General features: G+C 46.7%; 1 protein-coding gene across 1 annotated transcript in view; it reads right to left on the reverse strand.

The window, feature by feature from the left end:
* Window positions 1–12,274, reverse strand: part of BRINP1 (BMP/retinoic acid inducible neural specific 1) — a 170,430-nt gene extending 158,156 nt beyond the window's left edge. The window contains exon 1 of the mRNA XM_004775642.3: window positions 11,869–12,274. The gene's annotated coding sequence lies outside the window, so the exon portion shown is untranslated. The remainder of the gene's footprint in view (window positions 1–11,868) is intronic.
* Window positions 12,275–14,497: the final 2,223 nt, after the last annotated feature.

Here is a 14,497-nt window from a genome sequence, read left to right on the forward strand (position 1 = left end):
GTCCACCTTAGAGTCCTTTTAACGTTTCAGCCAATAAAGTCAAGTCATTTTTTTAGAGCCTTTGAAATCTTTATTCAACTCTTATACAAAAAAAAAAGTAATAAAGCAAAGCAGAAAATGTGGCTGCTCTGGTATAGATGGTGAGGTGGCCATCTCACCAGTCCCATGCCTCTCTCCTACTCCCACGGTGGCCCTCTTTGCCCAACATTAAAAACAAAAATGGAGTCAAAACGAAAGTCTTCTGATGTCAAGGTGGCAGCCACACCAAATCCATGCTTCCCAAATCACAGCAACAAAGCACAACCAAACACAAAACGATTAGAGGTGACACAATCTTTCCTTTTAAAGGTGCGATAGTTACTTTAACATGTGTTAGAAAGTAGAAACCATTGACCAAATCTTTGGTTTTTATGAGTAGCCCTGCTCCAGTCAAGGTCAAGTAAAAAAAGAAAAGGAAAAAACAACAACAACAACAAAAAAACAAAACAAATAAAAAGAAACAAACAAACAAAAAAAACAACCCTGAGTCCATTTAAATGTGATTTAGGACAGATGACTCAGAAATTTAGCAAACTTTACATTAAAGGATGTACCTCTGCTCCTCTTCCCACCAATAACTGCTCGCTGGTCCCCCACATCCTACTACTTAAAATATTCATTACCCACGGAATGCACATGCATTAGAGATATTAGGCAATACACGTAAAATATCAAAGACTCACGTTCACTCATAACCTCTCACCTAAAGAGAACCCACATCCAATATCCAGGAGCATCTTATAAAAGAGCAGGCTATGCATAATATAGCCTAACGTATATATTTTTTAACTTAATAGCTCATCAAAAATATGCCCATGTCGATAAATATCATCATGAGTGCCATATATTGAGCCCCCTGGGACCTGTCACTAAGTACTTTACTCATGGGATGCTCCATGCGCACAGCGAAACTCGCGGGGAGGTATTGTTGGTAGCCCCTGTTTACGGATCATGTTCCTGGTCTTCATTCAGCTTTCTAAGTGAAAAATGTGCTCCGTATCCTTAGTGATTGTAGAGATCCCATGATACACTTTGTTCTGTTGTTTCTTTTCTTTTTTCTTTTATCCCAAACACTCAATAAAATTTCTTGTTCACCTACCTGTGCACGTATAATTAATTTATTTCTCAGCATGGGGAACTTCTCTGTCTGTGTTGTTTTTCTCCTTAATACCAATATTCCTGTGTGTGTGTGTGTGTGTGTGTGTGTGTGTGTGTGTGTCGAGAGAGAGAGAGAGAGAGAGAGAGAGAGAGAGATCAGATATATACACATCACTTCTCTTGCAGCATCTGGCTGCAACAATTCTCGCCACCTCCATCCTGCCATTTCCTGAGATGCTTTTTAAAAGTGCTACTGTTTCCAGAGGTGCCTTTAGTGATTCTATTCCAAAGAAAAGTAACATCTTGGTTCTTGGCTCTGGCCCAGAGCTAGAAAGTAGCTTTTCTATGAGGACTGGTCCTGGTCTGAGCAGCATTTAAACTTCCACAACTTAAGGGTACAAATAAACACACCCAGCTAAGGTTTCCTACTGAGGCATTGTGAAGTTAAATTACTATTTTAAGAGGCTATGAAGTTGGCAGGCAGAAAACCCTGGAAGGGTTGAAGATATTCACGATGCTGACAGATAAAGAAGGAGAGAAAGCAAAATGCAGGTTATTAAGGAGATTTAAGAAGCCTCCCTCCAGTAGACGCCATTTATAACATCTCCTGGAACATGCAAGATAGATGCCTCTCTCATTTAGGAGCCTACAAGACTGGGATTGATGGATGCTTCTTTCATTAAGAAGCCTACAAGACTGGGAGTGAGGGCAGGGCCTGCGCGACAGAATGGCTGAAGATTTGCCACAGTGGACCTGGCCGAAGACAATGGAAACGAAGAGGCAATGATCAACCTCGATTTGGGGAAGCCACCAAGCTGCCAGGGGCCAGACCATGCCTTAGATGGGCAGATAGAATCGGGGAGGACAGTTCAATGAAAGGATGTCAATCCTCAGTGTCTCTGCTGATACAAGTTCGAGACCCATTGCTATTGTTTATTACCTATCTTGGGTTAAATCCTTTCACCTCCAAGCCCCACAGTCCTCATCTGGAAAACGGGAAGAATAGTTACACTGTTAGAGTGAGACTGTGAAGGTTCCGAGAGAATACATGCTAAGACACACAAGCACTTGGTAAAACAAATGATGCTGATAAGGAAGATGGAAACCAAGAGGAGGAGGAAGATGAACATGGTTCGCACCAGGAGGAAGATGAACATGGTTCACACCAGAGCATGGAGCGTGCGGTCAGTCATGCTCTCCCATCGTGCTGTCAGTCATGCTCTCCCATATGCACCTGTGGAACCCCCAGTCTCACAACCTAGGAAAGCAAACCCAGAAGTGCAAGGATGTGGGCTCCAGGGGTCCAGGTACTAGAACCAACTTAGATACACTTTGATGCTGAAGAGGAAAAAATGTATAAGTAAAAGAGTGAGAGAAAATTCATCTAGACTCTATTGAAGGTTGACTTTCAGCTCTGATGGCTATCTATAACTGGTTTCTGACCCACAGATAGAGAATACAAAATCTGCCCCAGTCATTTTGATTTTATATCCTTCCATGCCTTTTCCTGGGCTCTCAATCTTTCCCCTAACTGCTGGTCTCACATTGCCATCTTAGGGGAGGGGGATTGGTAAAAATGATTGAGGAAGCTCATTTTCAAGGTAAGGCCTTGAACCTGGTGGTAATGTCTCCTACAGAGCACTTCCAGCCAGAGAGCATACCTACCGGCCTGGGCAACATTTAATCTAATGCAACAGGGTATAGAAATAATAATAAGAAATAATAATGTTTATGTAACATTGATGGTCTGCCAGTCATTGTTCAAACACTTACCATATCAACTCACTAAACCCCACAATATCTCTATGGTGGTCAGTACGGTCCTCTTCATTCTGTAGAAGAGGAAGCTGACGCAGAAAGATCAGGTAATCTGGCTAAGGTCACAGAGCTAGAGAGTGGTAGAGGGGGCATTCACACTCCAGCATTAAAGCTTTCAACCACAACACTTTCAAGTCAGACAGAAATAGTCCAAATCCTCCACACTATCATGGACTCTGTGGGTGGCCCAAGACAAGTGACATCACTGTGCTGTGCCCCGGTTTCCTCATCGCTAGAACAAGGGTGATGCCACCCATGTGTGAGCTCTTTCAGAATATTCAACAAGATATCTATAACAAGTACCCATTATAGCACAGAGGATATAGGACGTGCTTGGCACAGACACTCTCCCACTCCAAGCATGGCTTTGTCATTGTGACATTTCAGCCACCTCTATACTGTAGGTGAAGAACTTTCCAGAATCCCCTCAAATTCCATCCTATGTTCTGCCTAAATGCATAATTCCCAACATCAGGAAGAGGAGAGCGCAGGTAAAGCTGAGTCTGATCTAATATTTTCAGGAATCATTTGTTAGGCTTCGCTGGACTTTCAATGATGCTATCCCGTTGCTAAGCATTTAGAATAAAATTCTTTATGACCCTGCTCAGCCCTCCTTTGCCTCAGTCATCTCTGGCAATGGCATTCGATGAGAACCACTTCCTCTCTGACAGTCTTGCCTCCAAAATTTTTCAGCGGAAAAACCGTATTACCACCTCCTGCCAGGTAATCGATTTTTCGAGTTTTCCCCTCCATTCCTAAACATACCCAAGCACTGATTTCCTTTTTTTAATGGCCCTTCTCTCTGTGCAGATGTTTTTTATACCATCAGCGAGGACTCTTGTAGGTCCTCCCCCAACCATACGTCTATAAACTCAGAGCCCACCAGATTCCATAAGAAATTTAGCTTCTCCACTACCACAGACTGAAACGTACTTACTTAAGGCACCCTGTCACAGTTCTCAGAACGCTCCTGCAGCTTAATCTTGGGGCTTCTGGAGTGTCTACGAATTCCACAGCCCCCCAGAATTTCATCCACTTTTGTGGACTGCTAATTCTTAGAATGGAGATAGGTGAGCTGACTGCTTGGAAGCAACCGTATGTCTTAAATGTCTGCCTTCCTCCATCTGAATCAGCTTGGCTACTCCATGTTACCCCCAGGATCCATTATTTCTCACTGAGCTTCCCCCTGGCTCGTTTGCAGGACCTTTGAAAGGCTGGATGAATTATATTTCAGAAACCCCTCCGGGCCAGTATTGGGTTAACCCTTACAAAGTGTTCTGGCTGTTCAGATGGGCCATTTACTTGGAGCCCCACAGCTTCAACCTTTGCAATTTACACAAAAACGACTACATCTTGCTTTTGTTAATTGCCTTATGAATTTACCTCCTCACCCATGGAGGGGGATACAGTCTTAGCTGCTCCCAAAGTGGTCCAGACACCATTGTATGTGGCTCTCTACACCCTGTGAGAAAATCTTCGCACACTGGGAATACGATTTGTTTCAAATGATCTATTTGGTGTCCGTACCAGCTTGCTATTCCCATGCGTGGCCTCCACTGGGTAGCAGACAGGCCCAGTAATTCACCCCTTCGAACTCTCTCACACCCTGTCTTGTCCAATCTATTCTCCTTAAGGTCACCTGCAATCTCCAAAACACATTTCCTTTGAGATACAAAGATCCCCCTCACCCACGTATGAAAAAAAGAAATTAATTTCACTTTTCCTCAGCCTCATTATCTTCTTAATTGTCTTCTTGGCCCCCTCAGTAACAAGGACTGTCTATGGATTTCTAGGCAGCCTTTTTAGGCTACTGTGTTCCAGGAGGACAGTGGATTTCATGCTACCACTTAATCGCTCTGATATGAAGAGTTACGATAGTGGCACATCACTCCCACTCAGTCCCCGTGTCTGGAGTCACAGTCTGTGCCCTGAGGTGTGACTTCTGTTCGATTTGCTCATTTTTGAGACAGTATCAAAACATTCTGATGAAGCATGGCCAACACGCGCTGTCTCTCTGTCCCCTTGCAAGAACTTCGTCATGCGGTATTTCACTAAGCTGGGGCAAATCCCTTCGGTGAGGCAGGGCACCGTCTGGTCCTTCTTGATTTGCAGAAGGCAAGACCAAATTGGAGCAGATAGGTTCTTAAGGTGTTCCAAAAATACAAGGATAGGAGCTAGGACTAGAATCGGGGGCCCTGAGCCCCTGTGCTCTTACTATGTGACATTTAAAATTAATGGAGATAGACAATGAAAAGGTATGTCCTCTTGATCTCCAGACCTTATGGTCCCCACCATCTTCTTCCTCGTCATCCCCCTCGACACACCACTTGTGTCTTCCTCTCCTCTTTACCTTCCTCATCCTCTCATAGACTTCTGAAATGACACTTGTGCTTCTACCATGAATGATCATTTGCAGACCTCCTCTGTTAGAATGCCAGCACCTGGATGGATTCTTCACTGGCTCCACTAAGATCTTTCCGGGGTTTTATTCATGGTCTTTCCGGGACTAGATACCCAATAAATATTTGCTGATAAGGCAATGCCAACTTTCACTTTATTTTACCAAACTTCATTTCAATACCTTTCTCTTCAAGTATTCATTCTCTTCCTCCTTTTCTATCCATAACCCCCGTCCAGTTCTTCCCCTCCCTTTAGAGCTGGAGGTGTCCAGAGCGTGCAACACCCAGAACAGGACTAGAAATTAAGGTGAAAAGAACTCATTGAAATGACAGATTAAAAATGGACAAGATGAGGGTGGCTCAGTAGGTTGAGCACCTGACTCCTGATTTCATCTCTGATCATGATCTCAGGGTCCTGAGATGGAGCCTCACGTCGGCTCTGTGCTCAGTGGGGAGTCTGCTGCAGATTCTCTCCCCCTCTGCCCCTCCCGACAACCCCCTTCATGTGAGCATGAATGCTCTCTCTCAAATACATAAATCTTTATTATTATTATTATTATTTTAATGGACAAGATGGAAACCTGTCAAGGGCACTTGATGCTGAGCTCCTGTCAATCTCTCCTCACTTCTCAGCTAAGCCCTTGGGCTGCCCACTCCCTAAGCAAGGGCATTTTATGGCCGGGGGATGGTGGTGGAATTCTAGACTTTTTATTCCTGCAGCTTTGACAAGGCCTTTTGATCTGGCCCCGCCTACCTTTCTTATTTCCATCTCATGACATTCTTTTTCTCACTTGCGAGCTCTAGCCACAAGATCGCTTGGCTCTCCTAAGCTTGCACATGTTCAGTGACTTTATCTTTGCTGTCTCTGCCATACGGGTAGCTTCTTCTCACCTAAACCAGCTCCAGTGGCATGCCCTCAGAGAAGTCTCCCTTGGCTACCCTAGCTAAAGTCACATCGTCCACATTCCTAATTATTTGCATGGCATTTACTATGACGTGAAGTTATTTTGCTTATCTATTTGTTTACTCATTTATTACCCAATTCTCCCCACAAGACTCTGAGCTCCACGAAAAGAGGACCCTGTTCATTCTACATCTTCAATGTCCAGATCTGTGCGGCCCAATACGGAAGCTACTCATCACAGATAACTAGTGACATTAAAATTAAAATTGGATTCAATTAAAAGCTTAGTTCATGGGGCACCTGGGTGGCTCAGTCAGTTAAGCATCTGTCTTCAGCTCAGGTCATGATCTTGGGGTGTTGGGACAGAGCCCTGCATCCAGTTCCCTGCTCAATGGGGACTGTTTCTCCCTCTCCCTCTGCCACTCCCCGGCTTATGCTTTCTTTCTCTCTCTCAGATAAATAAATACAATCTTAAAAACTAACAAACAAACAAACAAATAAACAAACTCAGTTCATCAGTAACACTAGCCACATTTCAGGTGCTCAGAGTCACATGTGCTTAGTGAGTACCATATTGCACAATACAGAGAACATATCCATTACCACAGAAAGGTCTACTTGATAGCACTGGTCTAGAGCTATGCTTGAAAAATAGTCATCACCTAATAAACATTTGTTGAATAAATGGATGAATCAATGCCCCTTTTAAACCTTACTCAATTGTAGATAACCATCCCCCTTTTGTGGCTTTTAAACCCTCTAAGCGTGATCAACTAGAGAACGCCCAGAAAATGCCCAGCGATCAACAGCCAGCTTGGTGAGGGACCCAAACAAATGTTACAGGACACAGGACTGTGGCAATAGGGCCTCCAGCAGGAGAATACTAGTGATCATATGATTATGCTTCCACAATATGGGAAGAACTGACAATTAGAAGAGAATTATATTTGTGTTGTATGATTTCAGAGACTTACAGACAAAAGGCAGATATAGAGTCACAGTGAGAAAACATCCACCAAGGTCTCCCTCCACAGCATAGGCGGGTTTGTGTGATAATTACTTCGCCGTTAATAAAAGTACAAAAGATGAGACTGAGCGGATACGTTGTATGAGTATCACAGAAAGGATTCTTGGTTCTCAAATAAGGAAAAGGGTCTAGTTAATGAGAAACCTTAAAACACTGAGATTCTTTGATCAAATGGCTCCATGAGTCCTTTAGAACATCGATTTCGAAGAGCTAATACTGTGCCCTGAGCTATACTAAAATCCGCTGAACAACCCAGTCCCGTTGGTCATCCACAATGGTTACCATTAACGCAGTGGTTCACCAGAAAGAGCAGAAATGTTGAAGAAAGGGGGAGTTAGGTTCTAAGTCTAGTTGTGCTGGTCACGTGACCTTGGGCAAGGGACCCAGCCAGCATGAGTTTCATTTTCTTCTGCTATGAAAGGACTATACCTGCCCCACTGGGTGGAAAGTAAGATTAAATGAGAAGAAAACTAAACATTGTAGGAACATAGTAGGGCAAAGTTCACTTCCAAGTAGGGCTTAATTTCACCCATCTCTATCATCATGGACATTCCTATATTGATGGTATAGGCAGCATGATTGTATTGTTTTGCATGAACTTGAAACAATTATTGAAAAGAGAAAGAGTGAGAGAGAGAGAGAGAGAGAGATGACAGCTGTTATGGAGTCTGGACTCAAAATGCAACAGCAAACATTTATAGAGCAACTACTATGTGTTAGTCCCTGAAGATTTAAAAAAAAGAAAAATGCTCTTACCAAAACCATTTTGAAGAGGGCAAGCCATGCATATATCCGTGGAGCTATAAAATCGGGCAAACAGAGACCCAAGCTAAAATAAAAGTCTCAGACAAAATTATATGAGAGAACAGGGGAGAAAGAGATTTATTCCAAAATAAGATTTTGAGAAGACTTCTCGGAAGGGTCATTTGGGTTGGATGTTAAAATATCAGTGAGATTTTTAAAAGTAGAAGCCGACGCTGAGAGAGAGAGAGAGAGAAAGGAAAAAGGTACTCCTTGCAGAAGGGGTTAGAATAGAAAACAACAGGGGGATTATTTGGAGAGTGACATTTGAAAATCTGTCCTTTTCACCTGATCCCCATTTTGTCTTTAATATGATTACCGTTAGTTCAGTGACCGATTCGTTAATCTTTGAATTTTAGCAAAGGGAAGAGAAGGGCAGGTTATGTCTAACCTTAGAGGCCTGTTCAGGTGCTATATCCTGGTGATTTCATCTAAGGAACTGGGAGGGAACAAGCTAGAGGATGCCAATCAGGATGTCTCCTCACACAACCGAAGGTGCCATGGGCAAAGACCTTCCAGAGAAATTTAAGACTTAGGGGTCAAGAGCATAAACTTTTGCAAGCACCCGGGCATTTTATTTGGACTGGCCAGGGGAGAGGGGTTTTTAAAGTCCCCACCAGCACCATTCCAGATACATTCACCGCAGCCTGAGCTGGGCCATGGAAACTCAACAGGGGGCCCAACAGATGATTTGGAATCTGAGCCTGTTCTCTTTGGTTGAAATGGAGTCACAGCTCCCCCTTCTGGGAGCTAAAGTGCCATCCAGCCTCGGAAAAGCCTGCGTGGAAAGGCTCTATTGCAGATGGGCCTGAAACCCCCATGTTTTTTTCCTCAGTGATCACCGGCACCCCGAAATGAGCATCAGGGAGTCTGGGAACACTTTCACGTGGGCTTGGTTCTGACTTCTCTAGAGCCCATGCCTCACAGGGCTTTCTCTCTCCCCTTCCCTGGAATGATGAGTCCCAGTCTTCCCGTGTGGGTGATGCCTTTATATAGGGGAACACAATTTGGTGCGGAGGTTGAAATTCCCTTTTGGGGAATATGGCAAGTAAGGAGGGTTTCTAAATCTCTGTGTGCACATGTGTGTGAGTGCATGTGTACCTGTGTGCTTGGGCATGCTCCCGTGACCGCGGGATGTATCATCGCACAGGGCAAGACTCTTAATTTGCCTGAAGTATTTGCATCGGTAGAGGGGCACACGCTTGGCTCTCTGGAAGGCAAAGTACTCCTTAATAAAGAGCTCGGGTAGAGTCCAGATGTTCTGCTGGGCTCTGTCTCCCAGTCAGAGTCCGTAGGGGGTCTTTGCCTGTGTGTATTCTGTGTGTGTGTGTGTGTGTGTGTGTATCTGTCTGTCTGTCTAGTGGGGACACTGATTAAAGCATTGAACCCTTTCTCTCCAGGGTCATGTTTCTAGATGGAACAGCTCTGAAATGAGAAGTCTGATGAGGGACGACAGCGATTGTTTTAGGTGGGAGCAAAGTGGCTGGATGGGAATAGGGAGCAGCACGGTCCCTGGGCAGGGTGGCCGCGTGGAAAGGACATTGATCGGGGTGTCAGGCAGCCCAGGTTCTAGCCTGGGCATACCATGAACTTGCTAGAGAATGTTATGGCATTCTCCTCCCCCTCTCTAGGCCACAGAGTCCTGCCTGTCTGTTCTTCAATAACCAGCTTCAATTGTCTACGAATTGGGAAAGAGATAAAACGAGAGCAGTTCCGATCACAGGGTCTCCTCCTCTGATTTCACCATCCTCCCCCCCCCACCACCAAAAATGAACCAGGGAGCTCTGCTCTGACATGAGTTTCTCAAAGCAGATTCCCTGTGGCCCTGTGAAGGCTGCAGTCTGAGGTATCAGCCTCTGGCTGGAGACTCGTGTGTCTGCGAGTGTCTGCAGGTAACATCATCGCCCACCCGCCAGGGCAGGTCCTTGCAAACACATGTTTGCTTTTATGTCTCTCCAGAAGATACACACACAGACGCACGCAGGCACACACATGCGCATGCACACACGCACACACACAGACACACATACAATTTTAAAAACACAATTATATTTCTACTTTTCTTTTTCCCCCAGAGGTCTTTTTGGTGGCTCTTTGCCAGCCAGGATGCATGACAGGCTGTCCCAGCGTCTCAGCCCTGACGGCAGAACGGCTGCCTCTTCTTACCTTGGGAAAGTAACAGCTGCCGAGTCTGGAAGCCATGCTAACAGCAGTAAAACTCAGCATTTTTTGCTGAGTAGGGCAAGCCTTTAAGAGGCATCCGGGAATCAAATCAATGGCTGGCCCCAGAGTCCAAACCTAGCTGTACCTAGCCAGGGTAGCCCAGGGACTTACCAGGAGAGCCTCCTAGGAGGTGGAGGAAAGAGGAAAGAGGGACTTGACTCAAACTGTCTTCCTTACTGACATTCTCCACATAGACCCTGTGCCCTTGGCAGTATTTTGGAGCCAAGCAAGAGATGTGAGGTACAAATCGACAGCAGTTTAAGTCAATTACCGCCACATTCTGCCATGAGTTCCCCACCCACCACCCTTGTAGATCTCCCTCAGTAATGAAACACGCGCACGCACACACACACACACACACATACACACACACACAATCTCTCTGTTCTCCATTTTCCTCCTAACTCTAGTAGAGCCTTGAGGAGGCACAGTTTAAGAACAGATTCTTCTGGGGCTTCCCAAGCTTCTCTGAAATAGGGTAGGGAAGGAGGAATGTCTTAGGGAAGTGCCCCATCCATCTCCTTCCATATTACCCAGAGCTGCCCCTAGTTGAATTTTTCTCTAAGATCTTGTGTAACTATGATGGATGAGCAGGTCCCTGGGGACTCTTCTCCTTTCCCATTAGGGGGATCCATGCAAACTTGCCCAGGTCCTCCCCAAAAGCACCAGTAGCTGGAGGTGCTCTTACGCTCCTACTCCTATGACGGCAAACGGAGAGGTAGGGTAGACTCTATCCCAGACTCGCCCAGCCCACACAAGGAGCCCACCGCTGACTTCTCCCTTTCTCTGTCACCCACTACCCAGTGACTCCACATTCCCATCAGAATCCTGCCCAGTGTGGAATTTAAAGTGACAGTATGTCATTGCCTCGGGGTTTGACCATTTCTCTTTCATATTAAAGGGTGAGTCCAAGTATACCAGGTCTCCGTGGTTTGGAGGAATTTTCCTTCAAGGATACCAATATTGGGCTAAATAAGGTGCCATCCTTATCCCTAGAATGCTCCCCAGACCCCAAGCCCAGAGCGCCGAGAGGAAGTCCACAGCGGGTTTCCCGATGGCTACGTGATCCTATAGTAAGGATCCCATTCCATGTAAGCTGGAGAGACCTAATTAAGAAGACACATAAGCGCACACATACAAACACATACGTACAAGCATGCACACGCACATCGCGCCATAAGTAGGTTATAGGACCTCTCTTTACCCCCTCCCCTGCACACATACACAGCACAAACACACGCATCAAACGCAAACGACGCTGCACACGCAAACACACACTAGCACCACATCAAGTTCCCACCATGGTACACATGTCGGGAGCGCGCGGGGAGCACACACGCCACTTACTAAAACCCGCATTTAACCCTTGGCGCCCCAGAATACAGAGCCCTCCCCCTCCCGGGAACCTGAGAGGACTTGGTGGCGGCGGGGCGACCGACGGAAGAGCCGAAGGGTGCCGGGAGGGGGAGGGGCAGGGCGGGCGGGGGCGCCCCGAATGCGGTCCGGGCGGTCTCCAAGGGCAGCCGGGCTGCCGGGCGCTGTGCCTGGCACCGCCTTACCTGGAGTCAATGTCCGTCTTTGGCGGAGAGCTGCGGGAGGACGCTTTTTATTCGGCTCGGTGGGAACTTGGGAGAACCCGGCGTCCAGCTCGCATACCGGGAACGGCGCGGGGACTGCAGGCGTGGGGGTACCTGGCTCCTAGCAGCCTGGCTCATACTCAGCCTTAAAGTCCCCTTCGCTGGTCCCGAGGACAGGCATGAATCCAAGCTCCGGAAGGCGGTCACTACTCCCTCAGCCTCCCGGCTCTCTCGCTCTCGCTTTGCTCTTTGGCTCGCTCGCTCTCTCCCTCTCTCGCTCGCTCGCTCGCCTGCGCTTTCCTCCTCCCCCCGCGCCAGATCAGTTCGCAGCCGTGGGGACCGGGAGCGAGGCAGCCAGCGAATGGAGAGGGAAGTCCAAGTGCGCCGCGGTCTCCGGGCGGGGAGCAGAGGAGGCCGGGCTACGCGGGGGGAGGGACTTACCGGGCGACGGGCGAAAATGAATGGGGGAGCGGCTGTCGGGGGGCGGGGAGGGAGGAGCAAAGAGCCTGGGTTTATTCTGAGGAGTGTTTTGTACATCTTTAGGCGGAGGAGGAGAAGGAAGAGGAGGAGAGAAGAAGGCCTTCTCCAAGGGAGGGGCGGCCTGGGTGGGCTGAGGCTGAACCTCTGGGGAGTCTCGTGGGTCTGGGGATAGGGTGGCTTGTGTCCGTATATGAGCACCCAAAGGGACTGTGTGCGGTGTGTGTGCGCAAACCCCGATTCCTGGTGTCTTAAGCTTGTCTGTAGCTGTGTGCGTCGCGAGTATCTGAGTGTTGCTGGGTATGCGGGTGCTAGTGATTCTGTGTGTATCTATTCGAGTGTGGTTTTGTCTGGGGAGGTGACTGTGTGGGTCCATTTGTATCCGTGCGCCTCTCTAAGAGTATTTAAGACTGTTTGTTTCTCTGTCTGTGTAGGCGTGAGCCCACGTAACCTCCCGGAATTAAGCAAGTGCTTCTCTACGTGGGCAGGATGTAGGAGCGAGAAGCTAATGGGACGCAAAGTTCTCTCGATACCACCAAAGGCAGAGAAGGGGTGAGGGTATGGGGGCTAAGGCATTAATACAGAGAACCAAAGACTCCAAATTTAACCTGAGGTGCAGGCTCCGGTTGCTGACGCGGGGCCTCTCCCAGAAGCAGCAATGAATCTAAATTCTCACGCAGTGCATATTCTGTACGTTTGCTTACTTTGCTGTTTCTTCTTTCTCCTCCTCCTCCTCCTCCTGTTCTCCTTCCCCTTCTCCTTCTTCCATTCTTCTTCTTCTTCTTCTTCTCCTCCTCCTCCTCCTCCTCCTCCTCCTTCCTCTTCTTCTTCTTCTCCTTCCTCTTCTTCTTCTCCTCCTCTTCCTTCTTCTAATTAAAAAAAAATCAGCAATGAAGATTGCTAGTCTCTGGAAGCTTAGGCAAGGATAGGTAACATCAGTGAAGCTACTGGATGAAGGGGCACGGAGCAGTAAGGAAAAGGTGATGAGAAACTTAAAGGAACACAGATTCAGTAAAAGTGTCAGCTCTAGAGGGTTAGAATCCTGTCTGTGATCTTGTCCAAATTACTGGCCTCTCAAACCTCAATTTCCCATCTGTGTAATAGAATAATATAGCTACCTATCTAGCATGGTTGGTGTAAGATATAAATGAGTTAATTTATGGGAAATCACTTGGAATACTCCCTGACACCTAATGAATGCCCAAAGCATGTTATCTGTAATTGTTATTGTTCTTGTTATTAATGTTACGATTATTCAAGGAGTGTTAGGAAAGAGACATGATACTAGGGGGCCCTAGAAGGATCTAGGGGCTCATGAGCTAATTAGAAGAGAAGTCTTGAAACAAAATGGGAAATAAATTCTTGAGTGAGGAATTGAAAACTTGAGGGGAAAAATTAATTGACAAGGAGGGAAGGAAAAAAGAGAGAAGGAGGAGAAAGAATGTGTTAATCATAATGAGCCTGGGTCTCAGCACTGCAGGACTAAAAACGGGGCGGGGGGGGGGGTGCAGAGGAGAGGATAGCTACAGTAGCTTGTCCAAATCTCTTGGAGTCTCCTCCTCTACTTTAATCCTTAGGACATGCAATCAGCACCATGGACAGCTCTCCAGCCACTGACCACGGCAGACCTTCTCTCTGCCTGGTTGAAACTTCCACTTTTCTGCTTGGACAGTTTTTTTTTCCTTCCCTAGGCTTCTTGCCCAGGTTACATCCTGGGCAGTGGTTCCCAAGACTGTTCTGTCTTTTATTTGCACCATAAAGAAAAACATTCACAACACACACTGCATTTCCCATCCTTTACAGTATGAAGCTTCAGGTTGCTGTCTCCTGTACCTTCCTCCTTTCCTTTTTCATTTCCTCCTCCTCCTCCTCCTCCTCCTCCTCCTCCTCCTCCTTCTCTCTCTCTCCTCTACCCTTTCTTTTATTCTTCCCTCCTTTTCTCTCTGTTCCTCCATCATTCTTTAGCTCAGAGATGCCTCCTTGAGTGAGAGTAGACAACAGCAGACCTGCTGGGAATGCCATTCTGAAATCAGCTGAAACAACCTCATTGGGCAGCTTCAGAGGACAACCAAAGTATGGACTCATTCCTCGTAGCTCTTCACTCTTAATCAATCTCCCAAGATGGGTTGTGGCC

Source organism: Mustela putorius, unplaced genomic scaffold, assembly GCF_011764305.1.
Source record: "Mustela putorius furo isolate JIRA1106 unplaced genomic scaffold, ASM1176430v1.1 tig00000596_pilon_pilon_pilon, whole genome shotgun sequence".
Taxonomy (NCBI): Eukaryota; Metazoa; Chordata; class Mammalia; order Carnivora; family Mustelidae; genus Mustela; species Mustela putorius.